This window comes from Meriones unguiculatus, chromosome 10 (genome assembly GCF_030254825.1).
Source record: "Meriones unguiculatus strain TT.TT164.6M chromosome 10, Bangor_MerUng_6.1, whole genome shotgun sequence".
Lineage (NCBI taxonomy): Eukaryota > Metazoa > Chordata > Mammalia > Rodentia > Muridae > Meriones > Meriones unguiculatus.
The window spans coordinates 39464216-39487249 of NC_083358.1; the positions used below are offsets into that span (position 1 = coordinate 39464216).

Here is a 23034-nt window from a genome sequence, read left to right on the forward strand (position 1 = left end):
GCTCCGGGATGTCTTGGTATTTCAAAAGAGGCCGCTTCCCATCAGTCAAAGCCCCATTAGAGCAGTGGCTCCAGCCCACTTCAAAGGGCACCTCCTTCCCAGCCAGATGGGGTCCTGCAGACAGGTGTTGTAAGCAGGGGGAGGTCTGTCTGTCCTAGCCCCTTGCAATTGGTAGCAGGGCCAGCCATCCTGCTGCAGAAATGGAAAGACTGAAGCCCAGAAGAGGTGACATTCCTAGAGAATGGAGACAGGGACAGACACATCCACCAGATGGGCCCCCAATCCACATTCCTCCTGCTGAGCGAGAAACCAGGAGATAGAGCCATGGACAGAGCCGCGGCCACCCACAGCACTCCCCAGAGAAAGCCAGGCTGTCCTGGCTGCTGCAGAGCCTCAGCCATTCCACCTGTGCTCCAGAACCCTGTGCTGCTTCTCCCTGCTCAGCCAGAGAAGCACTGACGTAGGTCACCTGAGCCTGCAACATGAGACTAAGCCACTTCCAAGGTGGGCAGCTGGGCTGGGGCGCTGGAAGACAGGGGCCTCACATAGGACACTGCGGACCAGGTTCTGATACCAGTTCAAAGTTCTAGAAGCACCACTAGCATCCCTTTCCTCCTTCAGGGGTATCATGCTGCCCAGATCCCGGACTGTCATTATGAAAAGGGGCATAGCTCCTCTCTCCCCAGAGCCAGTCCTCTTCCCCAGGACCATGGTCACTCTATAAGGGCCAGTTGGGTGCTGATTCCCAGGGAGGAAGAAAAGAAGGTGGCCCTGGCACCAGAAAGCACTGCTGAGAAATAGGGTATGGTAGCAGAGATTTCAAAGAGGCCTCAGGGCTGGGGAATTCCTTCTAGTGACCAGCCATGGGCTGGGGTGAGGGACCTTACACTATTAGAGGTCTCAATACTATGGACCTCCTGCTGGGTCAAGCAGGCCATCCCCCATCCTGTGCTGACCTCAAGACCTGAGCCATTCTGCATACATCCTGCAAAGACAGCAGAAGGCAGCAGGAAAGCCCTGTTGCAGGTGTCCCTGGAGAAGGCCAGCTGGGGAAACAGAGCTCAGGACCAGGCTGCTTCCCATTCCATCCACCACCTAGTCTGGCTGGCTGAGGAAGCGAGGAGCAGACCCGTTAGCCAGGGTGGGTCTGAACCACGATTGGTGAAAACCAGCCACTATGCAATGCTGAGACACTGAGCAGCAGCAGGTTGAGCCAGATGCCTGTGGCTATCAGGAAGTGCTGTGCCAAGCCCCACCCATGGCAGGACAGAAGGCCAATGGACAAGAGTAGAGGCCATGAAATATCCCACCCCCCAGGTAGAGGGGAAGCTGATGCTATACAAGATGCCCATCAGAGCATGAATCTGACCTTCATATTTACCTCCTGGCACCATCGGCTCCATCTTATAAATGGGAAAACGGAGGACCAGAGGGGAAAAGTGATTAACACAGGGGACATGGGCTATCCTGGAACTGCCCACTGGTCCTGCCCATACTCACTGCCTATCTCTTACCCAAAGCAGAGGAGAATCCAGTGACATGATAATGACCAGCAGGTTTTGAGCACTGGGGATCATCAGCAAGCCATTTTACAGACACAGAAACAGGCTCCACTCCTTGCTGGTCCCATACAGTGGAGTTCTGCTGGATGGGGGTGGGGAGCCTGATGACCTCCGGCTGACCCCTTCCTCTGGCCACTGATCAGATGTGGCTGGCTGACAGATCAGACTCACCCCAGCTCTGATCTAAACAGGCCTGCCTATTTCAGTGAATGCTTCCCTCCTGAGGCCTGAAGGGCTTGAGTAACGAGCGCCTGCTGTGACATGGGCCCTTGGTGACCCCCCTCTGCCTGCTCCCAGGAAAACCAAGATCACTGCTGGGCTAAGCAATACCTTGTACCGGGCAAGGGGAGAGGGAGGGTTCACATCTGCTTAGTATGAGGGACCCCACAATTCTGTCTTCCAGAGCAGGAGGGAGGAGAGGCCGCACCAAGGGACAGCCTACCTCAGCACTCAGGGTGACCCAAGCAACGGTGGAATGATGGGGATGCACTGTCCTAGTGTACCTCTCTGCTGACACTGGACACAACCACATGGCCATGAAGGCTCAGCCCAACTAAGAACTCAGGTGGTTTGGCATATGGCAAGTCCCATGTGACCTAGTCATCTCACAGTGTGTCCAGAGACAGCAGCCACACGTGGTCACACAGGGACCTCTCTCTCCTTGAGGAAGCTAAGTGTCCACCTAGCCAGGGAGGCCACCACCCTTAGTCCCCCCGTTCTCTGCTCTGACCCTGTAACTTACCAGGAAGGAATGGGTGTCCTGACCCCGCTCTCACCCTCAGGTGTGGTGGCCCACACCCTTGTAGCACACAGGTGGGGACTAGAGGAGGAAAGACTTGCTTCAGAACTCCACACACCCCAGTCTCTGATTTTTCTGTGACCTTGGCAGTGAATGACTTCGACCATGTGGCCAAAGAAATTGCCACAGACTGCGAGGGCGCTCACACATCCTTTCGACAGCATCCAAAGGGCATCTGTCTTACCTCCCAAGAGCTGCCTTTGCCTGTCACTCCTGCCTTCCCCCTCACCATTCCATTCCATAGAGCCCTGGAGCCAAGACCTAACATGGAGGACTCTCAAAGCCCCTCCTAACCCTGGAAGTCAGTCTCTAGAACACAGCACTTCTCACAATGGGGCTTTTCCTCCTTCCGCCGCAACCTTCCTGCCAGCCCTCCCCACACAGACACCTGGTACAGGGAACCCCAGAATGCAGAGACGAAGAGACCTCAACCCTGAGCTTCCTGCAGCGTGCCTTGCTTCAGACTTCCTCTGAAACCCAGCCCTCATCGCTGGGTCTCTCCACTCTCCAAGACAATAACACATTCCATGCCAGAGTCAGTATCTTTCTACATGTTTTTTTTTTTTTTGTTTGTTTGTTTGTTTGTTTTTTATTTCTCCAAAAAAAAACCTCACTCAAAGATTAAATACTTAAATCTTAAATGTGTTTATTCACACACAGGCTAAGCCCTCCTGAGCCACCACGTGGTTCACACCCTGGGGCCCATGGGTCCAGACCACCCCTCATATCGCCTGTACAGTTAGAGCTGAGAGCTGGTCACAACTCATGGTTACGAGAGCCTGCTAGACAGAAACAGTCCACATTGTGGCCTCCGGTCCAAGCCTTTGAGATCCATCTTAGTCCCACAGCCAGACACCATGCCATCCTCTCTCAGAGGCTGGCCAGGGAGAATAGCCCCCATGCCTGGCTCTGAACAGGGAAGAGGCACCTGTTCCACGCTGTGTCATAGGCAAGGGACACTCCTCCAGATGGCCCACCTGGAGCCTAGACACTGGACAGAGGGAAAGAAATTGTTCCCCTTTCTTACACATCTTGGCTTTCTGTCTTTTAAGTAAGTGTGTATCTCTTTTAGAATGTTTTCTCTCTCTCTCTCTCTCTCTCTCTCTCTCTCTCTCTCTCTCGTATTTTTGGTGCTGTGGATGAAGCCCACTGCCTCAGGCCTGCTAGGCAAGTACTCTACCACTGAGCCACCCACCCTAAGTCCCCACATCCAGAATTATTTTTTGTTGTTTTGTTTAATAAGATTGCTTGATAGTTTTTATTTTCTGTGAGAAAAGCAAGGGGTACTTGTAAGTGTAAAAATCACAACCTTGAAAGAAACATAAGCGTCTAAGAGTATGCAGTTCCCAGAATTCCAGGTAACAGCCTCAAGTGATCAGCACCGTTGCCTAAGGCCCCGCAGCACCGTTTTTTAAGCCAGGCTGGGAAAAGCCAGAGCCAAGCTGTCTGGGTTCCCATTGGGGAGCTGCCCCACCAGCTGCCTCTGCCCAGGAGGCTGAGGAGGCCCCCTCTTCCCACCAGCCTGCCCGGCCCACCAAAAGTCAGGCCTGGGCTCACCCCCCTCCCACCAGCCTGGGGCCCAAGGCCTGTCTGCTGTTCCCCCAGGCCCAGGCCGAAGAACAGGAGCCATCCACCCCCCGAATCACACTTTACCTTGCTCTTCCGCAACACTGAAGCCGCCCAGCCAAGCTCTGTGCCTGCAGGGAGGTGGCCGGCCCTCGATGCCCTAGCTCCGAAGGCGTCCAGTCTCACACATGGGAAGGCTCTCTCCACCAGGCTACCTAACGAGTGTGAGTCACATCTGGGTCCCACCACTTCCTGCTCGGCGGCAGCGGTAGCGGCAGAGGGCTAACGAAGGCCCGGCCTTCAGCTCTGCTCAGCTCCGGCTGTGGTGGGGCTATGAGGAGGGCCCCTCTCCCAGCCTGCGAGCCTGCCTGCCACAGGAGTGGAGGAGCTGCCAGGCCAGGCTCCCAGCTCCAATGACTTCATGGAAATTTGAATCTTGAAGCTGGAACAATTTTTTTTTAAAAAAAAAAAATTATGAAACAAGAAGTGAAAAGCTCCATTAGAAGCCCTGAAACGACTGCTCCAACCAGACTGCAGACGCATCCTTACTGAGCAATTAAAGCTGACAGCCTGGCACGAGCCTCCAGCCCAGCCACTCCCAGACAGGCCCCTTCCTTTGCTGGACTCATTCCACTGTAATGAGTTGATGGCCTGGGGCACCCATCCAAGAGGTCACAGATCTTTTTGAACTTCACATCTGTCCCTAGTCGGAGCTAGGGCAAGAGCTAGGGTAAGAGCGAGGTCCAGGCTCTGCCTTAGGATTCTGATTCCAAAACAGCAGAGCCTGAAGACCCTTAGCAGCCATGGTCACCATGAGCCCAGGACTCAAATCTGACTTGCCTTCTATAACGTCAGGCCACACTTCCCACTGGGGTCACCAGGTGCTCAGCAGTAGATATACAACAGACTGCAAAGGGCTGGGAGGCAACGAGCAGGAGCCTCCTAAGACAGAGGGAGCGGGTAGCCCCTGGTCCTCAGACATCCTTCCCTGCAATTATTTTCTATGTTTTCTTTAGACACTCTTGAGCCACTTAAAGCAAGGCATGTCTCCCACGTCCACAATGTGGGACATTCCTGGGGCAGCTCCCAGTTGCCATCCTTTCCTCCTGCGGGCTGTCTTCCCCACACTGCTGAGAGCTACACCCTTTGTGCCCAGCATCCAGAGCACACTGACCCAGTACCAGGATGGGATTTCAGAGCCAGTCCCTGTGCAGGGGTGGGTATGTGGGGTATGTGGGGTAAGGGTGGTCTACAGGTCTGCTGCTGAGCCACACAGGATTCTGGACTGTTACAGAAGCTACCGGAGGGCAGCGGAACTTCACAGAGAAGCCAGATGTTGGTACATCCTTCATTGAGCAACTAATCCCCCGGGCCTGGGTGTGCCGAAGCAAAGATGAAACAGGGTCACTGAAGAAGAGAAAAGGCAAGGCCCCTGGGGAAAGACTCCGGCAGAATATACAAAGATCACCCACAGAGCCAGCAAGATGGCTCAGTGGGCAAAGGAGCCTGGTGCCAAGCCTGACAACCTGGAAACCCACATGGTGGAAGGAGAGAGCCAGCTCCCACAGGTTGTCTCTGACCCTCACACGTGCACCATAGAATATGCATGTGAATACACACACATGCACACATGAACACCACACAAAATAAAAATGTAATAAAACATTTAAAAAATAGATTATCCACAAATCAGAAAGACAACTGTCCAGGCATAGTGGCACACCTCTTTGATGCCAGCATTTGGGAGGCAGAGACAGGTAAATCTCTGCGAGTTCAAGGCCAACCTGGTCTACAGAGTGAATTCTAGGCCAGTCAGGACCATACAGAACTGTCAAAAAAATAAAATAATAATAATAATAATAATAGTTAAAAAAAAAAAAGGCAGTTGGTCCTATTAAAAGACAGGCACCAGCCAAGCATGATGGGACACACTTGTAATGCTCAGTATTGCTTGGGCTCAGGAGTTTCCAGTCAGCCTGAGCAGCATAGTGAGGCCCTGCTGCAAGCAAACAATAATAGCAAACAAAACAGACAAGCGACTGAACAGGTGTTTCAACACAAATGCTGCTTAAATGATCTGTAAGTGCCTAGAAAGGTGCTCAGCACCAGAAGAGAATTAGAGCCACACAGATTCTGCTGTGCCGCTAGCACAGCTGGACATTAGTCAGGGGAAACACCGAGTGTTGACAAGAACGGGGAGCGCTGCCGGCTCTCATCCCACCACCAGGGGTGGAGACACTGGAAAGCCGCTTGGTGTGCAGACAAAAGGCAACCAGACGCTTCCCCCGCGACTCCATTCTGGTGTTCATACAACAAATGTGCAGCTTTAACCATGACTGGCAAACAACAGCCTGCCTGCCCTGCAACCGTGAGGAGATAAACAAGCCTTCGAGGGCCTGCACAACATAAGGAGGAAGGACCGCTGATCAGAGGTCACCACACAATGACCAGAGACCGACAGAGGGAAGCGAAGCGCAGTGTCCCCGGGGCAGTGCTCCTAGGGAGCCTGCTCACTAGAGGAAACAAGGGACCTTCTGGGGCCAAGGAGGTGCTATCTCTTCCTCTGGTGCTCACATACTGGTGTGCAGTAATAATTCTTCCTCCACCCTGCTCACACCAGGGTCCTTGACTATCTCAATTGCACATCTTTGTTGGATGTCACTGATAAACATCCATTTATTCAGGAGGCTTGATGCTGGGTGCTATAAGACTGACAGACCTGGCCTATGCCAGAGGACAAGACTTGACTGAGTCCTAACAAAAGGAGCATGCAGCCAGGAGGAGAGGAGGACCCAGACCCTGGCTGGAGCTTGTAAGCAGAAAAAGCCCAGGAGAGGACTGGCTTGGCTCCAGCTCTCTGGGCACGGAAGGCCCAGGGGTCTGGGTGTTCTCAGGCTAATGGAGGTAAGAGCCCTCTACCCCACTGGTAACTCTGAAAGGTGACCCCAGAAGCAGTGAGAAGAGAACACAGAAGCCTGGTCATTGGAGAAAATGAAAGGGAAGAGAGATAAAAGGGCTGGACCATCTAGAGATGACAGGAGGTGAGAGGTAACAAACCCAGCCATGCTTCCTGCTCTCCCCTGTCTATCTGTCCTTGAAGGACATGGCTCCCTAGACACACTTGGCTCCCTTCACCCCAGGCCTCATCTCTCCTGAGGTCCTCTCAGCACTAAAGTTGGTGGCCCCCATGGTTACATCTGACACTTTCCCATGTTCTGGGCAGCAGGCTGACTTCACAGGCATAGCTCATCAATTCCGCTCTGTCTGGCCCCTCCCCCTCCTCAGAAGGATATGAGGGGAGTTCAGACTGTGCAGTGCACACAGTTCTGAGAAGCAAGACTGGGAACAGGTGTCACCTCTGCCCAACTCCACAGCTGTACCCTCAACCACTCCTCTCAACCCTCCCTGGGAGTAAGGCAGGACCTTCTTAGGGCAGACGGGTCCTCAGGCCCCCCAGACCCTGACCCACAGGGTCCCCGAACCTTCTGCGAGGACACTCCATCTCCCCCCAACTCCCCCAGACTTCCCCTGGCATCCTCAGGCCTGGAAAGCATCGGACAGGGAGACTGGTTTCTCCAGGTTCCACCACTAAGCCTTTCCGTCCAGGGCTCCACCCAGCCTCCTCTCCAGGGCGAGAGATAGAAAACTGACTTAAGAGCGCCCAGGCCAGGAAGCAGCAGGATGGTGAAGAGAGCCACAGTAGAAGCAGGGCACGCAGATCTGAAAAGCTCCACCATGCGATCTGGGGTCCCAACTCAGGAAAATAATCTCATCTGTGCCAGGAAGAGTTTGGTCTCCACAGAAAGGGGTCCCAAGGTGGGGCTGCCACCACATGCTGGTTGGGCAAGGACCAACCAGCCAACAAATAATACCGAGTGCTGAACAAACAGCATGACCCAGTTTTTAGAGCCCAGATGTGGAGCCCCGCCCCCACGGGAGAAACCCCACAGCACCCCAGTGCCTTTCAAACTCTGGGCAGTTTCTGCACAGGGAGGCGTGAAGAGAGAAACCACCCTCACTCTGCCCTGTAGCCTCACAGCCACTGTCTTCCTCCCCTGCCTCAGGGGCTCAGCACCCTCAACGGGCTGACCACACTCTGAGCAATCAGCTGGACTAGACGCTCACACCAGCCCAGTTCCTTGACCTGGAGCAACAAAACTCCACAGACAGAGCTTCCGTGTGTGACCTCACCCAAGCCACAGCATTCCAGCGAGCGGCTGTAAAGTTAAGGCCATGCTGCATTACTGGCTGAGAGTCTATGAGGGCTTAGGTTCGTAGTCAGTGCTCAGTTAAAGAGACAGGCCCGGGTGCTGGCTGGTGTTCTCCTTGCAGTTTCGAACCTGGGAGCCCGCCTCCTGCCTACTCTCCTCACAGACTTTACATGGCTAACTTTTGTCTCAGGATCAAGTCTCCTTCCTCAGCCCGGCAGACCCCAACATTCAGCCCTACTCATTTTTCCACCCTGTCTTCCTTATGCTACTATCCAACTGCTTCATTCTTCCCGGCCCTTTTCCTTCCTGGTCATGTCAAAATACTACAAACCCTGTCAAGTCAGGTACAAGGAGCCTTGCTCTGGGCCCCAGGCCCACTGCCAGAGGCCCCTCCACAGAGAACAGGCAGTGTTGGCCCTCTGTGCAGTGACCCGGTCCTGGGGTCAAGCCAGCCCAAGGTGTACTTGTACCAGAAAGAGCCAAGGAAGGGGGCAGACATGGGACTTTTAGGTGGGCCCCTGAGACCTACATGGGAGCAGGGTTTCTACAAAGAGCAGTTCATAAGGCTGTTAACACGTGAGCCACCAAGGACCCTGCTTCTTGGGATTCATACCTGACATAGCTCGCATTCCCTGTGTGACCAGTGTGGGGGAGGGCATTAAACATTACTGAAGTCACCTGTGACCTCTGAGGTCAGGAAATCCATCAGGGCTGCTCTCTTGGATTAGCCCCTTTAGAGGAAGCCACCTTGGGAGCGGATCCCGTCTTCTATCGGGCTGTCAGCTCCATGGGCAGTCTGGCTACAACCTCAGCTGACCCCAGGCCAGAGCCACTAGGCCTGAAGATCTGACCACTGACCCCGAGGGAAATCTAGAGTCAATCACTGCATGGCAACAGACAAGGGAAGGAGTGCTGCCCCTGGGAAGTGTCTCAAAATGAAAGAACTGGAGCTCTAGACAGAGCAGCCTTCACGGCCGTTGGAGCCCCTGGGTCCAGCCACGCATGGCTCCTCCCAGAGCTCCCCTGGGCTTTGAGTCTAAGGATGTTATGTCTCCTTTCCTTTCTTTCCCTTCGGGTGGAGCAGAGTGTCTGAAACATCTCCAAAAGACTGGTCTCTCCCCCTCTCCCGTGGCAGCCCTGCCTGATCGGGAGGGCCTGAAGCACCGCTGGTCTCTTGCCCCTGCAGAAGGTTCGCTGCCAGCCTTGGAGACTTTCAGAACCTCGTGGTGTCTCTGCCTCTTGAACTATAGCAGATTTTTTTTTCCCGAAACAATGCGGTGCAGGAGTACAAAACCCACTCTGCAGCCAGCAGCAGGCTTGCCTCGGGTCCCCACGATGCAAGCTCTACCATGCTCTGGCCAGCCAGAGGTGGCTTGCCAGCCTTGTGGTCCTGTCACAGCCTCCCTGCAGATGGATTTTCCCTGAGGTCCAAGAAGCATTCCTATGCTTAGACTCACCTCTTCCAGACCAACTCTTCCCAGCCAGGGCTCAGGGACACACAGGGATCCCTTCCTGTCTGGGCTGGGCACATAGACAATGACCCCATCTTGCCTTTGTCCCACAGGCAGACAGCAAGGTTTCTAAAGGGAAGGGACTTAGGAGGCTCGTGCAAGCCATGACAAACTAAGGAAAAGCCTGGCTCCACGTCACTGGTGGTCCTCAAAGCAGCTCCAAATGCCCATCTTGCTAACCAGCACACCTTCCCAAATCCAGCTCCACCGTCCCTGCTTGCGAGGAAATGCCACACCTGCTACCTGGCCTAGTCTCAAGAGAGGTAAGAAGAGAGCCCCATATACCCCCGATGGCTCTGTGAGCACCAGATGTGGGCCAGCCTGGGGAGACACAGTTTTTGCGGAAGGGAGAGGGCAGCCCAGGTCACAGTCTGTTGAGTAACAGCAGAGACTCTGAAAAGAACAGATGTGAGAGCAATGGTCTTGCCAACCAAATGCCTGATTTCCTTTGAAAGATTTGGCAGCAGAGCCCCACCAAGTGCCTGGCCTTTCCTGTCTCCAGCCCAGAATGACCTTGGGAGGGCAGGGAGGAGGACCACATCCCTCTCCATCAGAACCTAGGAAACAGCTCAAGCAAGGACTGCAGCCTGGAGTGCACAAAGCCCTGGCTCACACCCAGCGCCACATAGGAAGAAAAACCAGGAAGAAGATATTTCAGGCCTTAAAACTTATTTCTTGATGTCATCATTTAGCCTTTACATTTTATTTTGTCTTTTAAGAAAGGGTCTCTAGCCCAGGCTGGCCTTGAACACTCTGAGGTACCGAGTACGACCTTGAACTCCTAATCCTGTGCCCTTCTGTACCACACCCTGTGTATGTTGTATTGTAGATAGAACCCAGGGCCTCCTAGACACTAGGCAAGCATTCTGCCAACTGAGCCACATCCCAGCCCTCGCACATTTGAAAGAAAGAAAGAAAGAAAGAAAGAGAGAGAGAGAGAGAGAGAGAGAGAAAGAAAGAAAGAAAAAGAAAGAAAGAAAGAAAGAAAGAAAGAAAGAAAGAAAGAAAGAAAGAAAGAAAGAAAGAAAGAAAGAAAGAAAGAAAGAAAAGCTAACAAGAGGAGGTTGGGGTCCGGTGGCAGGGCACCTGCCTCAGTTTTGTGGAAGAAAGAAAGAAAGGTAGGAGGGAAAGAGGGAAAGAAGGAAACAGCAGAAGAAAAAGCTGCCATGGGTAACCTGGGAGGAAAAGAGGAAAAACAGAGAATAAGGATGCTCTCACTGGGAGGTTCTTCAAACCCCACCACACTCAGCAGCTGAAAACTGGTTAAAGGTGAGGGTTGGGAATCTCCCCAGCACTACGGAGGCAGAAGCAAGTAAATCTCTCTGTGAGTTCCAGGCAAGCCTCATCTACAAAGTAATTTCCAGGGCTGCTACACAGGGAAAACCTGTCTTGAAAAACCAAAGGGGGGAAAAAGTGGAGATTGGTCCTCATGGGAAGAAGGTCTGGAAGTGAGTGTCTGTCAGCATTCTACCAGTAGGGCCCAGCAGGTAGCTTCCAGAAGATTGCCAGCCAACTTCTCTGCTCTGTATGGAGCACAGTTTCACTGAAAAACAAGCCAACTGACAGGGTTCCCCAGGGGACCAGGAACACAATAGGAGACTACTGTCATGGGAAAAGCTGCAAGTGATATGGGCAGGAAATAAGAAATGAGTATCAACACACACACACATACAGAACAAATGAGAAATATAACATTAACCTTCTCACAAGACCCGTTTGGATCTGGACTTTTGTTTTGTTTTTGTTTTTTGAGACAGGGTCTCACTATGTGGCTCTGGGTGTCCTGGAACTCACTATGTAGACCAGGTTGGCCTCTAACTCATAGAGATCCTCCTGCCTCAGCATCCTGAGTATGGGGATTAAAGGTATGTGTCACCACCCCTAATCTAGATCTGGATTTTTTTTGTTTTTTTTTAGGATCCAGATTTTTTTTAAATACTAAAAAATTGCCTATTTTGTTGTTTGAGACAAGTGGTCCAAGCTGGCCTTGAACTCCTGATCCTGCCTTGGCCTCCTGAGTGCTGGGGCGTGTACACCACAATGAGCTCAATATTTGTTGGTTTTCCTGGTAGAACACTTGCAAGCCCCTGTAAGTTGGACATATGCATTATGAACAAGAGTCACCATACTGGGCCACTGCGCTCTTGAATGACTGTTCCATCAAGAGCTTGTTCCCTTTGGCCTGCCTCCCCACCTCTCCCACCTCCTCCTTGTTTCCAAGGCTGATTAGTTTATATCCCACAAGAGGGAAAGTGAGCAGCGTTTGTGCTTCTTTGCCTTTCATGGATATTGTAAATAGCAGAATGTCCTCCTTTCAGAGGCCACACAGTACTTCACTGTGCAACTCGCCACATTTCCTCCACCGTGTATCTGCTGATGGGTCCTGAGGCTGCTCCTATACTTTGCTATGATAGACAGAGTTGCTGCAGACATGGGAGCATTGACAGTGTCTCTTTAGCAAACTGATTTTAAGAGTTTTGGCCCTGGGTTTATTTTTGGATGGGAGGCTTTTGATGGCTGATATAGGGGATATAGGACTATTTAATTTATTTACCTGATCTTGTAAGTGGATATTAGCCGTATAATATAGGAGAACCATCTACAGAGCTAAAGAAGCTAAACACTACAGAGGACCCTAGGGAGGATGCTTAAATCTCATTCAGAATGGCAAACAGGATAGACACCAGAAGCAGCGGAAGAGAGGAAACAGGATGGAAGCCTACTAAAGAGGGTCCTCTGAAAGGCTCCACCCAACAGGGGATTGAAGCAGATGCTGAGACTCACAGCCAAACTTTGGGCAGAGTTCAGGGAGTCTTATGGAAGAAGAGAGGGGTGGGGATAGAGGAACATGGAGGGCACAGGAGCCCCACAAGGAGACTAACAAAGCTAAAGGACCTGAGCCCAGGGAGTCCTGCAGAGACCAACCAAGGACCAAGCATGGGGAGTATCTAGACCCCTTGCTCAGATGTGGCTGATTGGCAGTTGGGTCTCCATGTGGATCTCTGAGTGAGGGGGCAGGGGCTGCCTCTGTCATGAAGGCAGTTACCTGCTCTTTGATCACTCGCTCCTGGTGATGCTACCTTGCCAGGCCATAGAGGAAGAGGATCCAGGCAGTCCTGATGAGACTTGACAAGCTATGGGCAGATGGCAGAGGAGGAGAATGCCCCCTTTCAGTGGAGTAGGAGAAGGGAATAGGGAGGAAGAGGGAGGGAGGGACCAGGAGGAGTTGAGGGAGGGGGCTTTAATCAGGGTATATAATGAACAAATTGTGAAATAAATAAATAGATATTTTTTTAAAGAGTTTTGGCTATATACACACTGCTGGATCGGGTGTTAGCTCTGTTCCTAGTTTCTTGAGAAGTTTCCTCTCGGTTTTCAATAATGGCTGCACTGACTCCACTCCTACCAGCCCTGAACAAGTGTTTCCTACCTCCCATGCTGACAACAGTCATCTCTCACTGTTTTGCTAATAGCCATTCTGACAGGTGTGACGTAGCCTCTCCTTGTGGTTTTGCATGTGTGCGTTCCTGATGAGTAACGAGCACATGTTAGTGTGTGTTGGTTGTTCACGTGTAGCCTCGTGCCCATGCATGCCCCTGTCTTTGTTAAATAAGGCTCTTTAACATCTTGCAATTATTTTACTATCTTGCATAGTCTGGATATTAACCCCTTACTGGATGTTCACCTTGCAAATATTTCCCCTCGTTCACACACCATCTCTCCCCATGGTTGCCTCCTTCCCCATGCAGAAACTTTAGTCTGATGTGATCCCATAACCTGAGATTAAAATCCAGAGTATTTCCCAGAGCAGTATTACAGTATCTCTCTCTCTCCCTCTCTCTCTCTCTCTCTTTTCTTCAAGAAGTATTATAGTCCTCTTGGGATGGTGTGTGTGTGTGTGTGTGTGTGTGTGCGCGCGCGCGCGTGCGTGTAAAATGTGTGAGATAAGAGCCTAATTTCATGCTCTTATAGTTTTCACTGTCCTTTTTTCTTTGTGTATTTTTGGCATCTGGTAGGAATCAGTAATAATCAGTAATAATCACTGCTGAGCTCTTCCTATCCATTTCCATTGGTCAAATCCGTTTTTGTGCCAATACCATACTAATTTAATTTCATAAGTTTTGCAGCATAGTATGGAACCAAGATGTTTAGTATCTTCAGCCTGAGTCTTTTTGCTTGAGATAGCTTTGGCTATATGGGGTCACTTATGGTTTTACATGAATTTTACAGGGTTTTTTTTTTTCTATTTCTGTGAAAACTGTTGGAATTTTTATAGAGGTAATACTCAATCTGTAGATCACCTAGGGCAATTTGAACATTTCAACAATATTAATCCTTCTGATCCATGAACATGGGATATATTTCCATTTATTTTTCAGCTTCTTTCATGGGTACTTGATAAATTCCAGATCTTTCATCTCCTTTGGCTAAATGCATTGCTAAGATGCTTCTGGGCAGTGATGCTGCTACAGATGGGATTTATTTCTCTGGCTGTGAGTGTGTGGAGGCGTAGATGACTGCCGTGCGTGTGGATCCTGTCTCTACTGCATTCTTTTATCAGTTTTAACAGATTTTGTGGGGAGGGGTCATGTGTGTGGTCCAGAAGTATTATCTGTTTGTGAAACAGAACAGACTCCAACTTCTGCGGATGAACTGATCCGCTGTCTGGAAGGGGAAGTGTGTGGGCAGAGATGACTTGGGGCTAGCCAGGATGTGTAGGCTGAGGATGAGTCTATGGTGTAACCATATTACTCTGCACGCGTTCATTTTTCCATCATGAAGGCTGAAGCACATTCCCATCAGAACTCTGAGGCCTACTGTCTCATCCCCATGACTTTGGGCCCCTTCTACAGGTGAGGAATGTGTGGTCCTGAGAGGGAAGGTGGCTCAACAGGGCCTCAGCCAGGGTGCCTTGCTCGCAGCTGGAGGCAAGATGGGCTGACGTAGCCTCCCCCAGCTTCAAGACCGTCTTGCTGGAAGCACAGTAAGCTGCAGAGCCTCTGCCTCTCTCAGCCAGAGTACACTAGCTACCTTCCCCGTGCCTGCGCCTCACCTATTGGGCTCAGACTACAGGTTCCAGCCCTGACAGCAGCAGCTCATGCCTGCTCTGGCAGAGCCCTCTCGAAGGAGCTCCTCCCTGTCTCATCGCCTGACCACAAAGGAGCTTGCCAGGTAGCAGAAAGCCCTCAGAGCCTGCAATGTCCACACCCCAGACATAGCTTAGCATAAAAGCATATTTGTCTGCGGCCACCGCTGTATCAAGAAATGGACTCATTTTAGCTTAACCTAAAAAGGGTTTCCCACTGCATGTAAAGTTATGGCTGCTGGTTGTTTGAGCAGAGCTCTAACTACAAACATTCTGAAAGGGGGGTGGAGAGGTGGCTCAGCATTTAAGAGTGGAGGCTGCTCTTCCAGAGGACCTATGTTCAGTTCTCGGCACACATGTCAGCAGCTTGCAATCACCTGTCACTCCAGCTCCAGTGCACCTGGTACCTCATCCCTCTTGCCTCTTCAGGCACCTGCACTCACACGCAAAATAGTTCCCCCTCACTGCCACCACCACCACATATACATGAATATAATTAAAAATAACAAATACTGAAAAATACTGAAAACAGAGGAAGGAAGGGTAGGACTGGGAGGGGGAAAAGGATAGGGCTACAACCAGGATGTAAAGTGAATGATGGATAGATAGATAGATAGATAGATAGATAGATAGATAGATAAGAAAAATACTGAGAACACTCTTAATGACCAGCTGCAGGGTTCAGGAAAACCAGCAAACTGCCCTGGTTGAATGCTGGTCTGTCTGAAAACTGTTAAGACTCTAGTCCCCAACTCCACAAAGAGCACGGCCACATGGCATTCTGTGAGAACAATCAAGAAAGCTCTGATGCTCTCTCTTTCCTCTTCTGTACAGGAGCCTGAACCCAGGGCCTCACACATGCTAGGCAAGCACTCTGCCACTAAACTATATTCCCAGCTTTGTTTTTGATTATTTTGTTTGATTGGTGTTTGTTTAGGCATGTTCACTCTCTGAGTCAGTTAGTGTCGTTTCACGTATGCCCACCTACGTGAAGCTGATTGGCACCGAGATATATTTCCTGCAGCCATTTCCCACTTTTTCTTTCTTTTTTTTTTTTTTTCCAGACAGGGTCTCTCACTGAACACAGAGCTCACCAATTTGGCTAGCCTGGCTGGCTAGCATACTCTGAGACCCTCTTGTCTCCTGCATCTCCTGGATGCTGGTGTTACAAGTGTGTATCCCTGGACCTGGCTTTTCGTGTGGATGCTGGAGACCCAGGCACACTCTCACACGTGCACAGCAAGCACTGTGCTTTCTCTCGAGACTCGCCTTCTGCATTTAGTTCGAGACAGGGTCTCACAAAGTTGCCCAGACTTTCCTGAAACCCACTCTGTAGCCTAAGCTGCCCTTGAACTTGTGGACCTCCTGCCTCAACCTCCAGAGTAGCCAAGACAGGGCTCTGTGTGTGTGTGTGATAGAGAGAGAGAAAGAATAGACATATGTGTGCACATGAACATACAAAGGCCCAGTTAAGAAGAACTGGGCTAGGGGCTGGACAGACGGCTCAGCGGTTAAGAGCACTGGCTGCTCTTCCAGAGGTCCTGAGTTCAATTCCCAGCAACCACGTGGTGGTTCCGAACCCTCTATAATGAGATCTGGTGCCTTCTTCTGACATGTAGGCATAACACTGTACGCATAATAAGTAAATCTTAAAAGAAAAGATAAAGAAAAAAAGAACTGGGCTAAAACGACATATTCCAGTATCCAACATTATTCTTTACTTTAGAGAGTAAAGACCCAATCCAGGCATGTTAGTGCACACCTGTAATCGCAGAACTCGGGGAGACTGAGGCAGGAGGATCAAGAGTTTGGGGCTAACCTGGAATACATTTTAAGACCCCATCTCAAAAATCACCCCGAAAAGGAAGGGAATAAAAGGTGGCTGTAAGGTTTTATTCCCACATTATTACTGTAGTTTCTGATTTTTATTTCAATAATCAAATTACAGTGTTTTTGGAATTTGATAATGAAAGCCAACCTAAGTTAAGAAACATGATACAACGCCTTGCAGGCAGAAGATGTTCCCCATCCACCCCTCACACTGCGGCCTGGCTGAAGGCCACAGTTTCCCTCTCTGTCACACCCCACACTCACCAAGTGAAACGCCCCCGCCATCTTCACAGGGTCTTGTCCTTCCATGAGGTAGAAACTGTAACGCACACCCATAGGGCCACGTACACCATGCCTGTGGAAACTACTCCCACGAGCCCCTTTCCTGACACAAGACCCTGTTCCCAGGGATGTTAGGACCAGCCGTGTCCACAGCCCTACGTCCACATCTCATTGGCAGAATGCTCCTTGATGGAGGCACCAAGATGCGTGTGTCCCCATTTTAAAGAGAATGACCCAGAAGTTCAGACAGGAAGTGGCTAGTTCCTATGTAAGCCAAGGTTGGGCCCAAACCACAGCCTGGGCCCTCTGTGAGCCCTAGCCCCACCCCTCCTATAGAGACAAGTATTCAGTTGGGGTGGACAAAAGGAGAACTGGAATACAATGCAACATAAAGGCAGGAGCCTCCGCTTGCCCTGCAGTCCCCAGTACCATTCCATCCAGCAGATGAAGGACGATAGCCCTGGGTTGCCCCAAGGACGGCAAGCCCAGAGTCTCCAGGGGCCATGCGACACTGACAGGCTGGCCAGCCAAAGCCTGCTTATAAAGAGTCACTGCTACTGTGCTTCAGCCAATGACTGCCACGCGCCCCAACATGGCCAATGGCACCGACCTTCTGAACTGGCAAAAGAAACTAGAAACTGGTGGTTTTGTGTAATTGGTGGTTGTGTAGCAATTAATCCAAAGAAAACTCTGAGCAATCTGGTGCTGTGGATGTCCTGGAGTCCACTGTGTGGACCTGAGCAAACCATGTAACTGGCCTTTCTGGGCTTCAATAGCTGTGATCTGGAACACAGAGAACTAAGATCTGTCTCTCAGTTATTTTGACAATGAGCCAGTCAGCACGAGTGATGACAAAACACTAACACAAGGACAGAGCCTTGCTGTCCTGGGGGCAACCTCGGGGCTGTCTTCCTTCACCCGCTATGAGCCGATGGGTACTGGGGGACAGGGCAGGTAGAGGCTCCTGCCTTTATGTTGTTTCCAGAGGGAAAATGAATGCCATTTCATTCAGACCACAAATGCATGAGAAAGAACTTATTTCAAAGTTTATACTGCAATGCTGTTGCCCGCTTGTAATCATAGCATTCAGCAGGTAGAGCAAAAGATCACAAACTCAACAACAGACCTTGATATTTTAAAATTAAGGAGAAAAAAATTTTTTTTCAGAAAAAGTTGTTTTGTTTTTTGAGACAGGGTTTCTCTGTAACAAGAGCCCTGGCTGTCCTGGACTCAATTTGTAGACCAGGCTGGCCTAGAACTCACAGAGATCCACCTGCCTCTGCCTTCCAAGTGCTGGGATTAAAGGCGTGCGCCACCACTCTCCGCTCAGAAAAGTCTTAAAAAGAAGAATTCTATATTCTTCCTCCAGGTTTGTGTACTTGTCCTATTTTGATCCATTTTCTTTATTGTCTGTCTACACAGATCTCTTTGACAGTCGTGCATGTGTTCGTTCTTGTGTGTGTTGTGTGTTTCTGTGTGAGTTGTGTGCATGCATGCGTGCATGCCTCTGTGTGTGTGTGTGTGTGTGTGTATGTGTGTGTGTGTGTGTAGTTTTTAGGGTACTGGAATGGAACCCAGAGTCTTGCCCAGGCTGGACACTGCTCTTGTCATGAAACACCCACACCTCACTTCAGTAGCACCGCCCTCACCTTTCCAGCTCTCTCGGTCCTGGGCTCCCACGCTGCAGCTCACTCCCAGCTCCCTTTCACATCCTTCAGCTTGGAGCTGGGCCTTGCTTGGCCTTTAATTTTTTTCTTATTGTCTCCATTTTACAGATGAGAAACTAGGATCAGAGAGACCGAAGCACTTGCCCAGTTGTCACACTCCAGGGGAAGGTGTGGTGTGGGGGGATTAAGCTTGAGGGGTCCCCCGTAGGGTATGCACTTGTCTCCAGGCCTCAGAGTGCAAACAGCAGCATCTGTTGCCAGCCGGATTCGCTCCGGGCTACACTCCAGCTGCAGCAGGCGGCAGCTGCCCAGACACCCCCCTCAGCAGGTGCTCATTAGCATTCACCTTTCTGTGCATTCTACCTGGGGTCCTGCTCAGCTCCCACACTTGGCTACGGGCCTGGTGCCACTGCCCTCCCCCCCCCATTAGCCACTGGAAGAGAAAGGGTGTGCTCAGGCAGAGAAGACTCCCCATCTATGTAAACCCAGGATAAAGGGAACCGAGGATGAATGGGGCCAGAGGTGCCCACCTTTTCTTGTTTGTGTGTGGGCGAGTGGGGGTGTATGTACATACATACGCACGTAAAGGAGCCAACCTATTCTCCCATCTCTCAGACCCACCTTGTTTTGAAAACAGAATCTCCAACTGGCCGGAAAGTAGCAGAGAATGAAGGCAGCAAATCGAGGGGTCAGCCTGTCTCCCCCTCCTTGTGCTGGCGTTACAGCGTATGTCACAGCCCTCAGCTGTTTTGTTCTGTTTGTCTTTGAGATGCCATCTCTCAGGCAGGTGGGGGTGGCACACTCCTTTAATCCCAGCGCTTGGAAGGCAGAGGCAGGTGGATCTCTGAGTATGAGGCTAAGCCTGGTCTACATAGAAAGTTCCAGGATAGCCAAGGCACACAGAGGAACCCTGTCTTAACAACAACAACAACAACAACACACACACACACACACACACACACACACAGAAGAGCTGGCTGTCCTGGAACTCCCCTGTAGACCAGGCTGACCTAGAACACAGAGATCCACCTGCCTCTGCCACCTGAGTGTGCCACCACAACTAGCCCTCCCTGCTTTCCTACTTGCAAGTACTCCACTGCCTGGGCCCCAGCCTTTTCCCTTAGAACAGCAGCAGCAGCAGTCTAGGCCACTACGTTCAAAAGGCAAAAGAGGAGAAACGCCTAAGAGACAGAGCCTAAAGCCCAGGGGCCCCAGGCCATTTCTCTGACCCACAGACCAACCAGGCTGAAGGGAATGCCGAGGCCAGCTGTGAAGCCAGGGCCTGAACACTTTCCAAAGCAGGCTAAAGCTGCCCAGAAGGGGAGGGAGAAACAGCAGAAAAAAGGTGGGGAGGTGGCCATGGCACTGACGACACTGCAGATGGCAGAGAGGTTCAGTCTGAAGTATCTGGAAAAATAGAGGCAGTCCCTGGGATGAGCCTACACACTAAGCCTCCTTAGAGAGGGACTGTGGGCCAGTGCCAGCCCAGCCTGCAGGGCAGGAACTGTCCCAGAACCTAAATCGGACCCCCACCCACCGTTTTGTGGATTAGGAAGCACTGGCTCCCAAATGAACGCTGTCACTAGCCTTGCCACCTCCGTCCTTGACCTGCTGTCCCCCGGAAGGAAACCTGCAATCACTTATCTCCCCATCTACCCTCTGTCCAGCCTCCTCCCATCAGGGAATGCAGCACACATCTCAGATCCTGGCGGACCCTCCAGCTGTGCCTTCTGCCTGTGTCCCAGGCCTTTCTGTTGAGAACAAAGCACCTCATGACCTCACTGTGGGAGATGTAGCAGATACATCAGCTCCACGCAAAGACAAGTGTCACATGCCCAGGTCTGCTGTCAAAAACTCACCAGAATGAACATAGAAGGAAAGATGGGCCTCTCCTCCCTGCCTTTCCTCCACAAAGACCACACTCCACAGATGAGCCAGTCTGCAGTATGAGCCATTTGAGGCCAAGGACAAGTTGTACCTGTTTCCCCTATCATCCAGAGGAGTGCAGGACCACTTGAGACTAACTTATCTCACCTGTCTGCCCTGTTGGTAGGACTGGTAGGCCCACCATGTTCCTTCACGGAGTTCAGTAAGGGACCAGCACAGGCCAACCCACTATGCCCAGCCACTGAAGAGGGGCACTCAAGAAGTGAGAGGAAGAGCAGAGGAGATACAGGAAGAAGGAAGAGGTGAGCAGGCACTGGGCAAGCAATGTGGCCTTCCTCTCCTCGGGTGACCTCAGGCCCACTGGAGACTGCCTTGGGCGTGGGAGTTGAGTTCACAAATCTGACACATCAGCGCCATGTCAGAATGAGCTGAGAAGGCCAGAAGACTAGGCCTTGCTCTTTGCTCCTGGCTTGACTTGCCTTGAGACTTGAATGACCTCAGCTTCCCCAACTGTCAACAGGGCTGCTGATTCCAACCTGGCCTAACACATGGTAAACACAAGGCATGTTCAGGGCCCTTTGGCATAGTGGACTCCTTTGTGGAGGGCTCCAGGAGAGCGTCCACTCCCCAAATCCCAAGAGCATGGAACACGGAGACAGACGGCCTAGTGCCTGGGGAGCCTTTATTCAGCACCACAGGAAATGGCTCTGAGTATCTGTCCACACAGAGAATGATCCCCAACTCACCTAGAGGAGGCTGCCGGCCAGTCCCGCACAGGCCCAGCAGCTGCTTCCGAGTGGGTCTAGCTCCTTACAGATCTGGGGACTGACTTTTCTTGTCCAACCAAACTCCGAGTGAACAGCGCACAAACTGTCCTACTCTGTGCAGCCCTGACACTTGTAAAAGCAGCCCCTGCTCCAACAGTTCCCTTGTCTGTGGGCCTAGAGCTGGCTGCCCCGCCAGTCCCCTGGGCCACACCACAGGCTAGGCAGTCCTACTGGTCGTATCCCACCCTCCGGCCAGCATCACTGACTCAGTTCCTACTCTCCTCTCCAGCTTTGGCTCTGGGCTGGACCTCTTTAGGACAGCAGCTATTCTGAGGAAGGCATCCAGGCAGCTAGCCAGTCCTCAGCACCTTGCTGTGGAAGGCATGCGGGGCCGGTGGGGGTCTCCGCTCCGAACTCCATCCCCTTAGTGGGGTCCAGCTTCCTGGTGACTCCATCTGGATGATGGCTCTCAATGAGCGTGTCCTTTAGTCACTCTAAGCGGACCACCTGGACCCCTGGCTAGCTAGCCCCTAGCCACAGAGCAGTTCTTCCCTACCACCAAGAGCCCAAGCTATCCAAGGGAGCGGCGTGCGGGAACCGGCGCCCCAGTGTCCAGTGCCTCGCGCCTCCCATGTCTCCCCTGGGGACTGGGAAGGAAGCTTCGGAGGGGAAGCGCGGGACGGAGGCGGCCTGGCCGGGTCCCGCGGCCGGGCCGGAGAAGCTGGAACCGAGCCGCCCATGACCACCCTGTGCGTCCTGCCCCGCGGGAATCGAGGTGAGGACCCCACAGCCACGCCCGTCGCCCGAACCCCGGCACGTTCTGGCCCCGCGCTCGCTCTCACCTGCCGCCGCCGCCGCCGCCGCCGAGCACCCGGGCGCGCTGCAGTGCCCGCCCGCGGCCGCGAGAGCCGGGGCGCCCCCAGCTGGTCGTCCTGGCTATTCGAGGCGCAGGCCAGGAAAGTCCCCACAGGGTCCCCGCCGTAGCCGTCTCCACCTCTGTTACCAGAGGCGCTCAGCCGAGACCGTGCCCCTGAGACCGTGTCCTGGAGAGAGCCACGCCCGCAGCCTTAGGTCAGCGGACAGACTACATCTCCGGGTTCCCAGAGTACCTCTCCCACGTGGTCCCCGGCGCCCGGCCCATTCCCACATCCGAGGAGACCAGACAGTGATGTCTCAGCTGCCTTCCTTCAGATCTCGCCTGGCCTTTGGCCACGCCCCTGTTTCTGGAAGGCTCCAGGCTGCAACTAATAATCTCCTGCCAAATGTAGATGTTCCAAGCTTCTGTCATCCAGACCTTGAACTCTTGGTACTGTCTGAGGTGAGCCGCCCACCCAGCTGTTTTACAAGCACAAGGCTATTGACCTGGAGGACAAAGCCAGCCTAATAAAGTAGATGTGTAATCTCGTGGCGATCCCTATAACCAGCGGTAGGGCACCTGAGTTGGCCAGTAAAGAAAATCCACCCTGTTTCTGAGGCTGGGCAAGCAAGAAGTCTGAGTCACCATGAAGCCCACCCAGCAGGACATTCAGCTGGGGACACTCCCCAGGCCTTCTGTCCCTTCATTCTTGTGTCTGTGAATGGCTTTTCACGCTGTTGGAAGTGCTCAGAGCATCTGCTGTGCACGTTTTTTCAGAGTCAACTCAGCCTTGATGAGATCTACCCGGGGGTGTCCTGATTGTCTGGCTTCCGGCACACAGGTGACCCTGGAACAAGCAGAGGGGAGGAACCTGTCTGATCTAGTGGGACTCTGGGACCAGGCACCCTTCTTGTGCAAGAAGGAAGACTCCAGTGGGTCATGGCTCTGCTTCCCACAGCAGCCCTGGGACCCAACACAGAAATCACAGTTGGTTGAAATCATCTAACTTC

General features: G+C 52.1%; 1 protein-coding gene across 4 annotated transcripts in view; it reads right to left on the reverse strand.

The window, feature by feature from the left end:
* Nucleotides 1-22304, reverse strand: part of Adcy7 (adenylate cyclase 7) — a 57320-nt gene extending 35016 nt beyond the window's left edge. For 2 of the 4 annotated variants that reach the window (XM_060392274.1, XM_060392271.1), the window contains exon 1: nt 4015-4236. The gene's annotated coding sequence lies outside the window, so the exon portion shown is untranslated. Of the gene's footprint in view, nt 1-4014; nt 4240-22010 lie in introns of those variants that run through there. The other 2 variants (XR_009594613.1, XM_060392272.1) reach the window with 2 other exon arrangements.
* Nucleotides 22305-23034: the final 730 nt, after the last annotated feature.